Below are 7,500 nucleotides of genomic sequence, written 5' to 3'. Positions count from 1 at the left end.
GAGACGGAGACGGAGACAGGAGACAGGAGACGGAGACAGGAGACAGGAGACGGAGACAGGAGACAGGAGACAGGAGACGGACACAGGAGACAGGAGACAGGAGACAGGAGACGGACACGGACACGGAGACGGGAGACAGGGACAGGAGACGGAGACGGAGACAGGAGACGGAGACGGGAGACGGGAGACAGGAGACAGGAGACGGAGACGGAGATGGAGACAGGAGACGGAGACAGGGACAGGAGACGGAGACAGGAGACGGAGACAGGAGACGGGAGACGGGAGACGGGAGACAGGAGACAGGGACAGGAGACGGAGACGGAGACAGGAGACGGAGACAGGAGACGGAGACAGGGACAGGAGACGGGAGACGGGAGACAGGGACAGGAGACAGGAGACGGAGACAGGAGACGGAGACGGAGACGGAGACAGGGACAGGAGACAGGAGACGGAGACTGGAGACAGGGACAGGAGACAGGAGACGGAGACGGACACAGGAGACAGGAGACAGGAGACAGGAGACAGGAGACGGACACAGGAGACAGGAGACAGGAGACAGGAGACGGACACGGAGACGGGAGACGGAGACAGGAGACAGGAGACAGGAGACGGACACAGGAGACAGGAGACAGGAGACAGGAGACGGACACGGAGACGGGAGACGGAGACAGGAGACGGAGACAGGGACAGGAGACGGGAGACGGGAGACAGGGACAGGAGACAGGAGACGGAGACAGGAGACGGAGACGGAGACAGGGACAGGAGACAGGAGACGGAGACTGGAGACAGGGACAGGAGACAGGAGACGGAGACAGGAGACGGAGACAGGAGACGGAGACAGGGACAGGAGACGGGAGACGGGAGACAGGGACAGGAGACAGGAGACGGAGACAGGAGACGGAGACGGAGACAGGGACAGGAGACAGGAGACGGAGACTGGAGACAGGGACAGGAGACAGGAGACGGAGACAGGAGACGGAGACGGAGACGGAGACGGAGACATGGACAGGAGACGGAGACTGGAGACAGGGACAGGAGACAGGAGACGGAGACAGGAGACGGAGACGGAGACAGGGACAGGAGACAGGAGACGGAGACTGGAGACAGGGACAGGAGACAGGAGACAGGAGACGGAGAACGGAGACAGGGACAGGAGACAGGAGACAGGACACAGAGACGGGAGACAGGAGACAGGGACAGGAGACGGACAAGGGAGACAGGGACAGGAGACGGAGACAGGAGACGGAGACGGAGACAGGGACAGGAGACGGAGACTGGAGACAGGGACAGGAGACAGGAGACGGAGACAGGAGACGGAGACGGAGACGGAGACAGGGACAGGAGACAGGAGACAGGAGACGGAGAACGGAGACAGGGACAGGAGACAGGAGACAGGACACAGAGACGGGAGACAGGAGACAGGGACAGGAGACAGGAGACGGACAAGGGAGACAGGGACAGGAGACGGAGACAGGAGACGGAGACAAGGACAGGAGACGGGAGACGGGAAACGGAGACGGGAGACAGGGACAGGAGACAGGAGACGAAGACAGGAGACAGGAGACAGGGACAGGAGACAGTCAGTCAGTCAGGCAGACAGACAGTCAGTCAGTCAGTCAGTCAGTCAGACAGACAGACAGTCAGCTACTTTCACTCCTCTGGGCTGGTCCCATGGACCCAGCACGACGTTCTTATTAATGTTATGAACGTTCTCATTGACGTTACGAACGTTCTCATTGACGTTATGAATGTTCTTTTTAACGTTATGAACGTTCTCATTGACGTTACGAACGTTCTCATTGACGTTAAGAACGTTCTCATTGACGTTAAGAACGTTCTCTTTGACGTTACGAACGTTCTCTTTGACGTTACGAACGTTCTCTTTAACGTTAAGAACGTTCTCATTGACGTTACGAACGTTCTCATTGACGTTACGAACGTTCTCATTGACGTTACGAACGTTCTCATTGACGTTACGAACGTTCTCATTGACGTTAAGAACGTTCTCATTGACGTTACGAACGTTCTCATTGACGTTAAGAACGTTCTCATTGACGTTAAGAACGTTCTCATTGACGTTACGAACGTTCTCATTGACGTTAAGAACGTTCTCATTGACGTTACGAACGTTCTCTTTAACGTTACGAACGTTCTCTTTAACGTTAAGAACGTTCTCATTGACGTTACGAACGTTCTCATTGACGTTACGAACGTTCTCATTGACGTTACGAACGTTCTCATTGACGTTAAGAACGTTCTCATTGACGTTACGAACGTTCTCATTGACGTTAAGAACGTTCTCATTGACGTTAAGAACGTTCTCATTGACGTTACGAACGTTCTCTTTAACGTTAAGAACGTTCTCTTTAACGTTAAGAACGTTCTCATTAGCGTGCCGGTGAGTCGGCCCTCTGAAGCAGACAGCAGCTCAGTCTGACCGCCTCATCACTCATCAATACATAATGTATGAAACAGATCCAATATTAAACATTATGCATATAACTTTATTAACAGGATGAAAACAAGACAGGAGGAGGGAACATGAATAATTCACAACTACAGGAAGTGAAACATCTGGCTCCACAGAGGAGAGAGATTCAAACCCACAACCTGACAACCTGTCCAGAGAGACCTGTCTGTCCAAACCCTCTCTCTCTCTCTGTCTCTCCCTCTCTATCTGTCTGTCTGTCTCTCTCTCTCTCTCTCTCTCTGTCTCTCTCTCTCTCTCTGTCTGTCTGTCTTTCTCTCTCTCTCTCTGTGTGTGTGTGTCTCTCTCTTTCTCTCGCTCTCTGTCTGTCTGTCTGTCTCTCTCTCTCTCTCTCTCTCTCTGTTTCTCTCTCTGTGTGTGTGTCTCTCTCTCTCTCTCTCTCTGGGCGGGTCTGGATTGTCTCACAGACAGTAGCAGGTAGTTTATGACTTCATAATCGCCTCGTTAGTCACACTAACACACTAATTAAGACCTGGACTCACTAATACAAACTGTTCACTAATACACAGATAGATAGATAGATAGATAGATAGATAGATAGATAGATAGATAGATAGATAGATGTTAATGATATTCAGGTATTTTCCTGCTGACATTTAATCTGCTGTTCTTCTCTAAAGGTTAACGCTTTTAATTTGACACCGCGCTTTTAATTTGAAGCTCAGCTGATGTATGAGGCTGAAACCTCTCATCTCCAGCATGACTGTAATTATTTCCCACTGTACTCTAATAAACTGTGGGAGGTTCAACCAGCTGATCGTCTCCGCTCAGCCAATCAGAAGCCTTCCTGTGGAGACAGGTGGACTCTCAGGACTCGTTTGAGAAGACTTCCTGCTCCCTGGAAAACAGACCAGAGCAGCCGAGTGCAGTCAGGCGAGGAGTCGACAAGCCGAACACTTCGGACTGCACACTCACTGCTCTTCTTCTTCTTCTTCTTCTTCTTCTTCTTCTTCTTCTTCTTCAGTTTTGTTTAACGGTGGTTGATAAACAGTTTAAAAGATGCATTACCGCCCCCCCACTCCCTAATAAAATAACATACAGACGGCTCATGGAGACATCTTGGAACAGATATAAAAACTGAAGTCTCTTCATGTCACTGGGTGTGTGATACAGCTGTGATGAACCAATCACAGCTCAGCTCGAGGCGTTTCCCATGATCCTCGGAGCCGTGCGGTGGGAGAGGCCGGTCAGATCCCCGCGGCTCGGCGGAGCGAGTCGGACAACTTTTCTACCCATCATGCACTCTTCTGTGCTGTGGAACTCCAAAAACACAAAGCTAAATCAGTTTAACTAATTTCACTATCGTTAAATCTGCAGTTAACCCTACAGGACACTGAGCTGAGTGTGGCTGTCAGGTCAGAACAGCAGACTGCATGTAGATCAGATCTGTAAACTGTGAACTGATTGTGAAACGTTTACAAATCCGTTCGCACAGATTTACACGTCCAGTTTTTTTCTTCCATGTGACCCAGAGGATCCGGACTCTGAGGTTATATTAGCTTCCATGCTGATGACAGAATTTCAACGGAAGAAATTCTGCAGTTTTCTGCTTCCTGTCCTTCAGCTCCGCCCACCATGATGACATCACAAAACACCCCAACAGAAAACTAGCAGGGGATTATTAGTTTTAGGTTGTAATCAATAATCAGCAATCAATAATCAGTAATCTTTACAACTCACAACCCCAACCTTTAATGGAATTACAGGTCTAATCAAAGGAATTATTCAATATTAAATATGATACAGACAGCAAAACTGAACTGACAGAAGAAGCTAAATCGAGTTTTAATATTTTTAGTTTAGTTGAAGTGACTTTGATTCTTTAACTTTAAACAATCTGAAAATTCAATTCAGAGGTTTTCAAATATGATTTTGATTTGATCTGTCTGTCTCTCTGTCTGTCTCTGTCTGTCTGCCTGTCTCTCTGTCTGTCTGCCTGTCTCTCTGTCTCTCTGTCTGTCTGTCTGTCTGTCTGTCTCTCTGTCTCTCTGCCTGTCTGTCTGCCTGTCTCTCTGTCTCTCTGTCTGTCTGTCTGTCTGTCTCTCTGTCTCTCTGCCTGTCTGTCTGCCTGTCTCTCTGTCTCTCTGCCTGTCTGTCTGCCTGTCTCTCTGCCTGTCTGTCTTTAATGATTAATTATCATTTTAACATGTTTGTTTTATGGTTTAACTGATGAAACTTCATTCAGACAAATTCTGTTTCCGTTCTTTTCAGCTGTCAATCAATCATCTGTCAAAACTAGTCCCCCCCCCCTCGCTCCAGAAGCCCCGCCCTCGGACACGCCCCCCATGCCAATAGGAGGCTCGTGCGTGCGCTGCCCCTTCTCCTGATTGGCTGAAGCCGGCTGTCAGTCAAAACTCAGAGGGTGGAGGGAGACTGGAGCACGAGGGAGAGAGAGAGAGAGAGATGTAGAGCGGTAGAGAGACCTAGAGGGACAGACGGATGGAGGCAGAGAGAGAGAGAGACCAGCAGAGAGAGAGAGAGAGCGCGGTAGAGAGACAGACGGATAGAGGCAGAGAGAGAGAGAGCGGAGTCTCGGCAGACGGACGGAGAGCTGAGAGAGGCGGAGCGGCACGAGCGACCAAACAAAACAAAACAAAACAAAACAAAGAAGAAAAGAGAGGAGAAGAAAGGAGAAGAAAGGAGAAGAAGAGAAAGTGCAGTGAGTTCCCTCTCTCCTCTCCTGCAGCATGGCGGGCTCCTCCAACCCTCTGTCCCGGACCTCCACCCCCCCCACCGACCCTCTGTTCCACTCCGACCCGCCTTACAGCGCTCCCAACCCGGCCGGCTCCCCGCGTCTCCCCGCCGCCGCTCGTCTCGGAGCTTTCCTGGGCGGCGGGAGCGGCGCGAGCGGCGGGAGCGGCAGGATCTCGGTCAACGCGAACGGGACGAGCGGCGGGCCGGGCGGCGGGCCGGGCGGCGCTCCGCACACCGACTGTAAGATGGTGGAGCTGCACGGCGTCAAGGTGGCGTCGTTCACGGTGAACGGCGCCGAGCTGATCTGCCTGCCGCAGGTGTTCGAGCTGTTCCTGAAGCACCTGGTGGGCGGCCTGCACACCGTCTACACCAAGCTGAAGCGCCTGGACATCTGCCCGGTGGTCTGCACCGTGGAGCAGGTGCGCGTGCTGCGCGGGCTCGGGGCCATCCAGCCCGGGGTCAACCGCTGCAAACTCATCACGAGGACGGACTTCGAGGCGCTGTACCGGGACTGCACTAACGCCAGGTACTGATAGAAAAGTATTAAATATTATTAAATATTATGAAATATTATTATCACGCTGTACGGGGACTGCACTAACGCCAGGTAATGATATAAAAGTATTACATATTTTTAAATATTATGAAATATTATTATCACGCTGTACCAGAACTGTAATAATTCCAAGTAATCATATAAAATATATAATATAATTAAATTGCCTAATATAAGATTATAAACATTATTATCAACTGACTTCGAGCTGCTTTGTAAGAACTGATCTTAGAATATTTATTAAATATTATTAATATTATTATCAGGAGGACAGACTGAAGCGCTGCAGGACTGTATTAATGACAGGTATTTAATATGAAATATATCTAAAATATTATTAAATATGATCAGCAGGACCGAGTCTGAAGTAGATGTCACGATAATACATATATGAAATATTATTATTACTAATTAATAAGAGGGAGGTTGAGGTGTGTAGGGACTGAAATACAGAACATACTGTTTATTAAATATTATTTATTTCCATCAGCAGGACGCTGACGCCAGGCAGGATCATATAGGCGAATACTGTGTATATAGAATGTTATTAAATATTGTTAAATATTATTATCACCAGTCTGACTCACTGTATAAGAACTGTACATATATAATATATAATATATAATATATGAAATATGAATACTCATTAACTGAAGGGAGCTCGAGGTCTGGAAGAATAAAAACAATAAAACAGATCAGATAGAATCATTAACGATCATCAGACAGACTTTATCATTTCTTAATAATATTAATAAGCAGGAGGGACAGACTGTGACGTCAGTACAGATATGAAATCCATACATATGATCATCTATACAGACTGAACTGACGCAATATTCCTGTGTTCCTGTACTCATAATAATTAATGAATAATAATTCCCGCACCTGCTGCTGAGTTTCCCCAAGCGGATCAATAAAGTCTCATCTAATCATATCTGATATACAAATATATATGTTTAAGTATTATTACTGACCTGCGGGGACTTCAAAGTGTTGTAATATATAATATATGTTATTACATATTATATATATCATATAATATATCATATCAATATATTATTAGATATCATATCATATATTAAAATTGTGGCTCTATAGCGGCTGTTTGTTTCTACCACACACACACACACACACACACACACACACACACACACACACACACACACACACACACACACACACACACACATACACACACACACACACACACACATACACACATAAATACATACAATAAATATTATGAGGCATCAGAATCTTTATATGGACAAGAAACATTTATATAATATAATAATTATTATTATTAATAACCAGGCGGGGTCACTACAGAGACTCTACCAGCTGCAGGTAGGAAACACTGAACAGAAATATGAAAATATGAAAATCAGAAAGCAGCAGTGAAGTTAAAATATTTCATTAATTTTCCATAAAAGATTCTTTCTGTCTCCTGTTCATTTCTCTCTGATGATTTTCCATCTGAACTGAAACTCAAATCAAATCTGGGTTGATGTTTTTGTTCAGTTTATATATGAAATATGTGAAATATTATTATTATTATTATTATTATTATTACTATTGATAAGAAAGACTGGAATCTGTTATGAGAATTCATAAATATATTCTCTCTTTCTTTCTTTCTTTCTTTCTTTCTTTCTCTCTGTCTTTGTATGCTGAGTTACGGTACGGCTCCATGCAGGAATTTAATAATAATAATAATAATAATAATAATGATAATAATAATAATAATAATAATAATGATAAT

The sequence above is a fragment of the Centroberyx affinis genome, unplaced genomic scaffold (assembly GCF_046629955.1).
Source record: "Centroberyx affinis isolate AG114_WGS23_722 - 3 ecotype Tasmania unplaced genomic scaffold, CSIRO-AGI_Caff_v1 ptg005025l_1, whole genome shotgun sequence".
NCBI lineage: Eukaryota > Metazoa > Chordata > Actinopteri > Beryciformes > Berycidae > Centroberyx > Centroberyx affinis.
This window is presented reverse-complemented; position numbering follows the sequence as displayed.